This window comes from Rutidosis leptorrhynchoides, chromosome 4 (assembly GCF_046630445.1).
Source record: "Rutidosis leptorrhynchoides isolate AG116_Rl617_1_P2 chromosome 4, CSIRO_AGI_Rlap_v1, whole genome shotgun sequence".
Classification (NCBI taxonomy): domain Eukaryota; kingdom Viridiplantae; phylum Streptophyta; class Magnoliopsida; order Asterales; family Asteraceae; genus Rutidosis; species Rutidosis leptorrhynchoides.
The window spans coordinates 95,974,931-95,983,823 of NC_092336.1; positions in this window are offsets into that span (position 1 = coordinate 95,974,931).

Sequence of the window (8,893 nt, forward strand, 5' to 3'; positions counted from 1 at the left end):
TTTCTATTTCCGAATCATATATTAAAAGGCTTATTTAATGCCTAGTTCCTTAATAAAATAAAGTGTTTTATTTATATCATGTGATATTAATACTTTATCTTATTCCTACTTGTAGTTGCTCAAATTTGTTAACTTGTCCGACTTATGTTCACTTTTATGTAGTGACATCATGGTTCGTTCAGCTGCTGAAAGGACTAGTTCATATACATTATAAATGATTCACAATAGTTGATTACATCGCGAGGTATTTTGACCTCTATATGATACATTTTACAAACATTGCATTCGTTTTTAAAAGACAAACTTTCTTTACAATGAAAGTTGACGGCATGCACACCATTTCAAAATACATCCAACTATAATTGACATAATAATAATCTTGATGAACTCAATGACTCGAATGCAACGTCTTTCAAAATACACCATGAATGACTCCAAGTAATATCCTTAAAATGAGCTAATGCACAGCGGAAGATTTCTTTAATACCTGAGAATAAACATGCTTTAAAGTGTCAACCAAAAGGTTGGTGAGTTCATAAGTTTATCATAACAATCATTTCAATATATTAATAGACCACAAAATTTCCGTTTATAAATATATGTACACTCGCAAGTGTATAAGAGTATTCTATAAATTGTAGGCACCCGATAACAAGCCTTAACGTTCATGTTTTACCCTCTGAAGTACACCAGATTAGGTGTGTTTAAAATAACCTCGAAGTACTAAAGCATCCCATAGTCAGGATGGGGTTTGTCAGGCCCAATAGATCTATCTTTAGGATTCGCGCCTACCGTACATAGACAAGTAGTTTAATGTTACCAAGCTAAGGGTATATTTCTGGTTTAAACCCACGTAGAATTAGTTTTAGTACTTGTGCCTATTTTGTAAAACATTTATAAAAAACAGCGCATGTATTCTCAGTCCCAAAAATATATATAAAAGGGAGCAAATGAAACTCACCATACTGTATTTCGTAGTAAAAATACATATAACGTCATTTAACAAGTGCAAGGTTGGCCTCGGATTCACGAACCTATATTAATTATATATATTTATATGTTGGTCAATATTTGTCTAACAATTTTTGGTCAAGTCATAGTGTACCACAATCCTAATGCTCGAGACTAATATGCAAAAGTCAACAAAAGTCAACTTGACCCAAAATGACTTCTAAAATTTATACGTGTTTATTATATAACTTAACTATAGTCGTTTTATATATTTAAATATATTTATTAGATTTTATAATAATAAAAGTCATTTATTAATAAAAATTTATATTAACGTTTATATATGATAAAATATACTTTTATATATCTTAAGTAGTAAAATTTATAAAGTTCACTTAATATCTTAAAACTATAGTGGTAAGTATTATTAATGTAATTACATTACGCGTGGTGAAAAATATATTTGTATCCCCTATTTATTTGATAAAATAATATTGATCATAATAATAATAAGTAAAAGTTGTATTATTTTGTAATAATAATTATTATTATTCTATAAAAAAATAACAATATTTATATTTACTAAAATGTTATTATGATAAAATGATAATACTAACATAATAGTAATAATGATATTTTATAATAACAATGATATTTCTATTAAAATAATAACGACGATAGTAATAATAATCATTTTAACAATAATACTAAAATTCAGTTGACTATAACTTCAAATCCGTTCATCGAAACCATTCGATATCTAAATGAAAAGTTTTTAATTTTTCGCTAGCTTTCCAATGACATGCATATCATATACCCTATCTCAGTAGCATATGTATCTAATTCAGGATTCAACAAACCTATCTAAGGATAATATCGAATGTACAAGCATGCATAATTCTATATACTCGAGCACTAGTCAGGGATACACTATTGATATATAAAAGTTAAGTTATGAGTGCTCACGTATCAATATTGAGATTCAATATTGCAGGAAAGTACGTAGACGCAACGGAGATGATAAACACTAGATTGACCTCACGAGCATACCCATGAACCATACCCATCACCTCCATAGCTATAACCCATAATTTCCTTAGCTTCGACTCATTCAAAAAAACTATTTTGAAATCACTCGGACATCACTCCGTCGTAATATTTTATGTATACTAATAATATCTTGAAATAATACAGAGCAAATATATATATATATATATATATATATATATATATATATATATATATATATATATATATATATATATATATATATATATATATATATATATATATATGTAAATCGATTGAGAGAGTTTAGAGAAATATATTTTCAAGTTTCTATGAAATAATGAAACCTATTGAATTCTATTTATAATAGATTTTTGAATTATTAAAGTGAATTATTAAAGTATGAATTATTAAAGTGAATTATTAAAGTATGAATTATTAAAGTGAATTATTAAAGTATGAATTATTAAAGTGAATTATTAAAGTATGAATTATTAAAGTGAATTATTAAAGTATGAATTATTAAAGTGAATTATTAAAGTATGAATTATTAAAGTGAATTATTAAAGTTAAAGTAAAGTAAAAGTAAAGTAAAGATAAAGGTAAAGTTAAAGTATAGTAAAAGTATAAAAACTATGTATGTATAATACGCGTATAAATATATATAGTATTAATTTAAATCGTTATATATATTTAATGAAATAAAATATAAATATCGTTATATTTATTATACTGGTTAAGTAATGAGTTGTCAAAAGTGATTCTAGATATTTATAAAAGTTATATACGTTTTAATAATAAAGTTCTTTTTAAACTGAAAACGTCTTTGTACGTTTAAAAATAGATTAATAGAATATTATGAAAACCAATTCTCCACTAACTTTTGTCTAACTTTCGTAAATGACACTTTTTATTTTTATTTATAAATAGCTTTACAAATTATTCTGAATATCGTTAAGAGGAATAGATTTTCTCAAATCATAGTGGACCTCTCAACAGAGACTTGTAATCATAATTCAATATTTCTGATAATTCAATCATTTAATATATATTTTTTTTAATTTCGTCGAAAATCATATTGAAACAAATACGTTCGTGTAAAGTATTATACGTTTAATACTTTATTAATATTCTCAAGTTATAATATATATATATATATATATATATATATATATATATATATATATATATATATATATATATACATATACATATCTATTTATATATAACGGTTCGTGAATCGTCGGAATTTGGTCGAGGTTTAAATGAATGTATAAACATAGTTTAAAATCCTTGAGATTTAACTTAACAAACATTGCTTATCGTGTCAGAATAATATAAAGATAAAGTTTAAATTTAGTCGGAAATTTCCGGGTCGTCACAGTACCTACCCGTTAAAGAAATTTCGTCCCCAAAATTTGATAGAGGTCGTTATGGCTAACAATGAGAATGTTATTATGATGATTATGAAGTTTTATCATGTCTAAGAAGTATGGATAAAATAATTCGATTACTCAAAGCATATGAGGGAAGTTATCGTAAATGAAGGAAATAAGATTATAGTGATTCGTCATATCTTTTGACGTCATCACAATTGATCTCCGAATTTAAAGAAAATCTTTGTAATCTATGTTGGATTTGATGCTTCGGTGATTAAGGAGATTATGATTCTCTTCGAATTAATACGATAATCCATCTTGATTTCTCTGTCGGGTATTTCACTATAAATCCACCTCCTTCGTTTCCTTACAACTCACACCTTCTATTCTTTCTCCGTCAACTCATATTTTAAAGTATTTGTCAATATGCTTCATCCAGTACTGATTCTCGATATACTCCTCACTTTCATATCTGTCGTTCTTCTTTTTCATCTGCCTCCGGAAGAATCTATTTACTTCTACTATACTCTCGGTTTTATAGTGTTTTTAGTTCTTCCGTGTCTTTATATTGCTATATGCATCGATATATACGGTTCATAATTTTTGGGTGGTTGTTGGGTTTTATATCTTCCCTTATATTTCAAAGCCCCTGCTTTTGTCTTCTATAATCATTGACATCCACAGTTAATGCTCCCTTCTATTTGCTGCGATTTATACTCCAATTTCTATTTTGGAGTTTTGTCCTTTCGTTTCTTCTTCTTGCGATTAAGCAACGTTTGTAATGGTCCAGTATTCGCAGATATGAATTTCAGAATGAACATAGTTAATGTTCTAAGAAGGAAATGGTAATGGCACGATCTTGATTTGTTAATTTACCAGAATACCCTGAAAAGACCGAATCATCAAGAAAATATATTCTTGATATTTTTAGAGATTAAATAGAATACAAGAGTCGTGTAACATGGAACATGATGACGGCATGGTCTGTGAATCGTCATGTCCCATTAGAAACTCAGCATGACTTACTGTAATATAATCACGTTGATCAAGTGTCATTATATTATACTAACTCATGCTTCAGTTCCCAACACTACTTCAAAACATTCATAATTTAAACTCGAAAGTTTATAGAATATAGAAACTGATAGTTTCTTATATGATGTAACACTGATAGCGCAAAGAGATAAATGACTTCAGATAAGATTAGTTGTGAAAATATCTTCAGAAATATCGCGGATATTTATAATGAAAGATATGATAATATCTTAGAATTGCTAATATTGATGGATGATGATGAAGATTTTTCTGTAAAGGTTTAGAATAAAGAGTAAGGTATTCGTTAATGACTTTAGCAGGCACTGAATCATTTGGATTCTTTGAAGGCAGATTTAGTCTTTGTGATTTGTCCACAGCCTCCTTCATAGTCTGTTCAATCCGTTTTCCAGTTCCAAACCTTCTCTTTTTCTCAGCTTTTCCACCTTACTATTCTTTGTCATCAAACTTTTTACTGTTAAGATCGTTTACAGTTTTTGATGCTTCGTCAGCATTTCAAGAACTAGTTTGCAGTTCAAAATATTTTTCAGAACTTCACATTCAAAGTATGTAAGTCTAGGAGATAGACGTTTTACGTACACATATAACTGTTGGCGTAGACATGCTGCGAGATTTCAAAATACTGGTTACTGTTTTTTGATGATTCATATGACAATTCTCGTTACAAGATGCGAATGAGTAAATGATGTGATTTCAATAAATATAATGATTTTTCGAAAAGTCAAAGATAATTGAAGTTGTTGGTAAGTTTATTGCTAAGGTGGCGAGATATGAAAGGTCCCCAGTAACGATGACGAAAGGGCAACGTATCTATCGAGGTTATAATAAGACTAGTCCGACTGAAAAGTCGAAGTTGACTTGCTGGAGCTGTGATAAAACTGTCTACTTTGAAAAGGAATTGAAAAGTCATTTTAGCTAATAAATGCCAAAGGGTCTGACACGGATACGCGTCGAACTATGACTTTGACTTCGAGAGCTTTTTAGGTACATAAATGTGGGTAATATGTGGTTGGATCATCATCTCGATTGTTCATTGTTTGAAGTGTCTTCGAAAACTTCGGAGAGTTTGAACACAGTTTGTAATCATTAATATACATATGATGTTCTAACACGGTTTTGAAGTCAAAGTATAGCTTTGAAAGATGTAGGAATCTAAGAGTGATCTCTTCTGTTAAATCATGACTTGGATTTTGATTTGTCAAAATCAGAATGCGTAATCAAATTTGGGTGAGAATGGTTTCTTTGATTTCTATACAAGAATGTATATTGTTGTGAGATTTTGGGAGTATAGTTGATGATTTGCTTAATCGGATTCGAAAAATGTAATATATTAATTGTGAATTTATATTTCTCTCGGGTATTACCTACCCGTTAAAAAAAAATTCACAATTAATATTTTGTACAACAGAATTTTATTACAGTCTTTATGAAAATATATATGTGCATATTTTCTTCAGATGTAACATAGATTTAATGAGTTAATATTAAATTAAACTCACTTGATTTACGGTTGAAACTAGAACTGAATAATCCCTAAAGGCTTTAGAAATTACATAACTGTTACGGAGTATTTATTCAATAAAATTGAAATTATGAATTAATACTTCGTTATTTGTTGGTGTTTATAACCCTTGCACCATATTCTCTAAAGCCACTACTCGAGCGCGAAGCTCGTTGACTTCTTCTATTACACCGGGGTGATTGTCGGTTCAGACGAACGGATAAATAAAATCTAGAATTTGATGTAGTATATAATCGTGACGAAATACTCTGAAAATGAGAGAGAAAATGGTGTTTCGGACCGGTTCGCCGGTAAGTGCTTCAGGTTCATCGCCAAGAGGGCAATGTGGTGGATGGAAGGGATCACCTTCTTCTTGTCTCCAATTATTGAGGAGGCTACGAACCTATCCCCAATTCATCCAGAATAGATGATGGCTAATTGGTTGATCCATTCCGGTCACACTGCTTTCGGAGCTTGAGTGGGATTCCATATCAGAATTTGAGGGACTTGAACTAATGACGAATTCCATTTCGTTCGATTGAATAAAGAATTTTTCGATATGAAATGATTTTTCGGCTATCGGGTGGTATTCTAATTACATAGAATATCTATATATATAGCGCAAAATATTTCGTAGATTACGGAGGAAATTACGGGATATGTCAGGCAAAGTTTACAGTAACAGATACGCTAAGATATGGATTAGCAGATATGCTAAGATATGAATTTTGTCTATACACTATTCATGCAATCAATGCAGTAAGACGTGTCTAGACTAAGAATGATAAGCAGGCAATTTCTGACAAAAATGATAAGCAAAACTTTTGACATGCAGACACGGTCGAAGTCCAGGCTCATTAATGCATCCTAACGACTATCAGTTAGACACACTAATGCAGACCTGGTTCGCTAAGACCACCGCTCTGATACCAACTGAAAGGACTCGTTCATATACATTATAAACGATTCACAATAGTTGATTACATCGCGAGGTATTTTGACCTCTATATGATACACTTTACAAACATTGCATTCATTTTTAAAAGACAAACTTTCTTTACAACGAAAGTTGACGGCATGCACACCATTTCATAATACATCCAACTATAATTGACATAATAATAATCTTGATGAACTCAATGACTCGAATGCAACGTCTTTCAAAATACACCATGAATGACTCCAAGTAATATCCTTAAAATGAGCTAATGCACAGCGGAAGATTTCTTTAATACCTGAGAATAAACATGCTTTAAAGTGTCAACCAAAAGATTGGTGAGTTCATAGGTTTATCATAACAATCATTTCAATATATTAATAGACCACAAGATTTCCGTTTATAAATATATGTACACTCGCAAGTGTATAAGAGTATTCTATAAATTGTAGGCACCCGGTAACAAGCCTTAACGTTCATGTTTTACCCTCTGAAGTACACCAGATCAGGTGTGTTTAAAATAACCTCGAAGTACTAAAGCATCCCATAGTCAGGATGGGGTTTGTCAGGCCCAATAGATCTATCTTTAGGATTCGCGCCTACCGTACATAAACAAGTAGTTTGATGTTACCAAGCTAAGGGTATATTTCTGGTTTAAACCCACGTAGAATTAGTTTTAGTACTTGTGCCTATTTCTTAAAACATTTATAAAAAACAGCGCATGTATTCTCAATCCCAAAAATATATATAAAAGGGAGCAAATGAAACTCACCATACTGTATTTCGTAGTAAAAATACATATAACGTCATTTAACAAGTGCAAGGTTGGCCTCGGATTCACGAACCTATATTAATTATATATATTTATATGTTGGTCAATATTTGTCTAACAATTTTTAGTCAAGTCATAGTGTACCACAATCCTAATGCTCGAGACTAATATGCAAAAGTCAACAAAAGTCAACTTGACCCAAAATGACTTCTAAAATTTATACGTGTTTATTATATAACTTAACTATAGTCGTTTTATATATTTAAATATATTTATTAGATTTTATAATAATAAAAGTCATTTATTAATAAAAATTTATATTAACGTTTATATATGATAAAATATACTTTTATATATCTTAAGTAGTAAAATTTATAAAGTTCACTTAATATCTTAAAACTATAGTGGTAAGTATTATTAATGTAATTACATTACGCGTGGTGAAAAATATATTTGTATCCCCTATTTATTTGATAAAATAATATTGATCATAATAATAATAAGTAAAAGTTGTATTATTTTGTAATAATAATTATTATTATTCTATAAAAAAATAACAATATTTATATTTACTAAAATGTTATTATGATAAAATGATAATACTAACATAATAGTAATAATGATATTTTATAATAACAATGATATTTCTATTAAAATAATAACGACGATAGTAATAATAATCATTTTAACAATAATACTAAAATTCAGTTGACTATAACTTCAAATCCGTTCATCGAAACCATTCGATATCTAAATGAAAAGTTTTTAATTTTTCGCTAGCTTTCCAATGACATGCATATCATATACCCTATCTCAGTAGCATATGTATCTAATTCAGGATTCAACAAACCTATCTAAGGATAATATCGAATGTACAAGCATGCATAATTCTATATACTCGAGCACTAGTCAGGGATACACTATTGATATATAAAAGGTAAGTTATGAGTGCTCACGTATCAATATTGAGATTCAATATTGCAGGAAAGTACGTAGACGTAACGGAGATGATAAACACTAGATTGACCTCACGAGCATACCCATGAACCATACCCATCACCTCCATAGCTATAACCCATAATTTCCTTAGCTTCGACTCATTCAAAAAAACTATTTTGAAATCACTCGGACATCACTCCGTCGTAATATTTTATGTATACTAATAATATCTTGAAATAATACAGAGCAAATATATATATATATATATATATATATATATATATATATATATATATATATATATATATATATATATATATATATATATATATATATATATATATATATATATT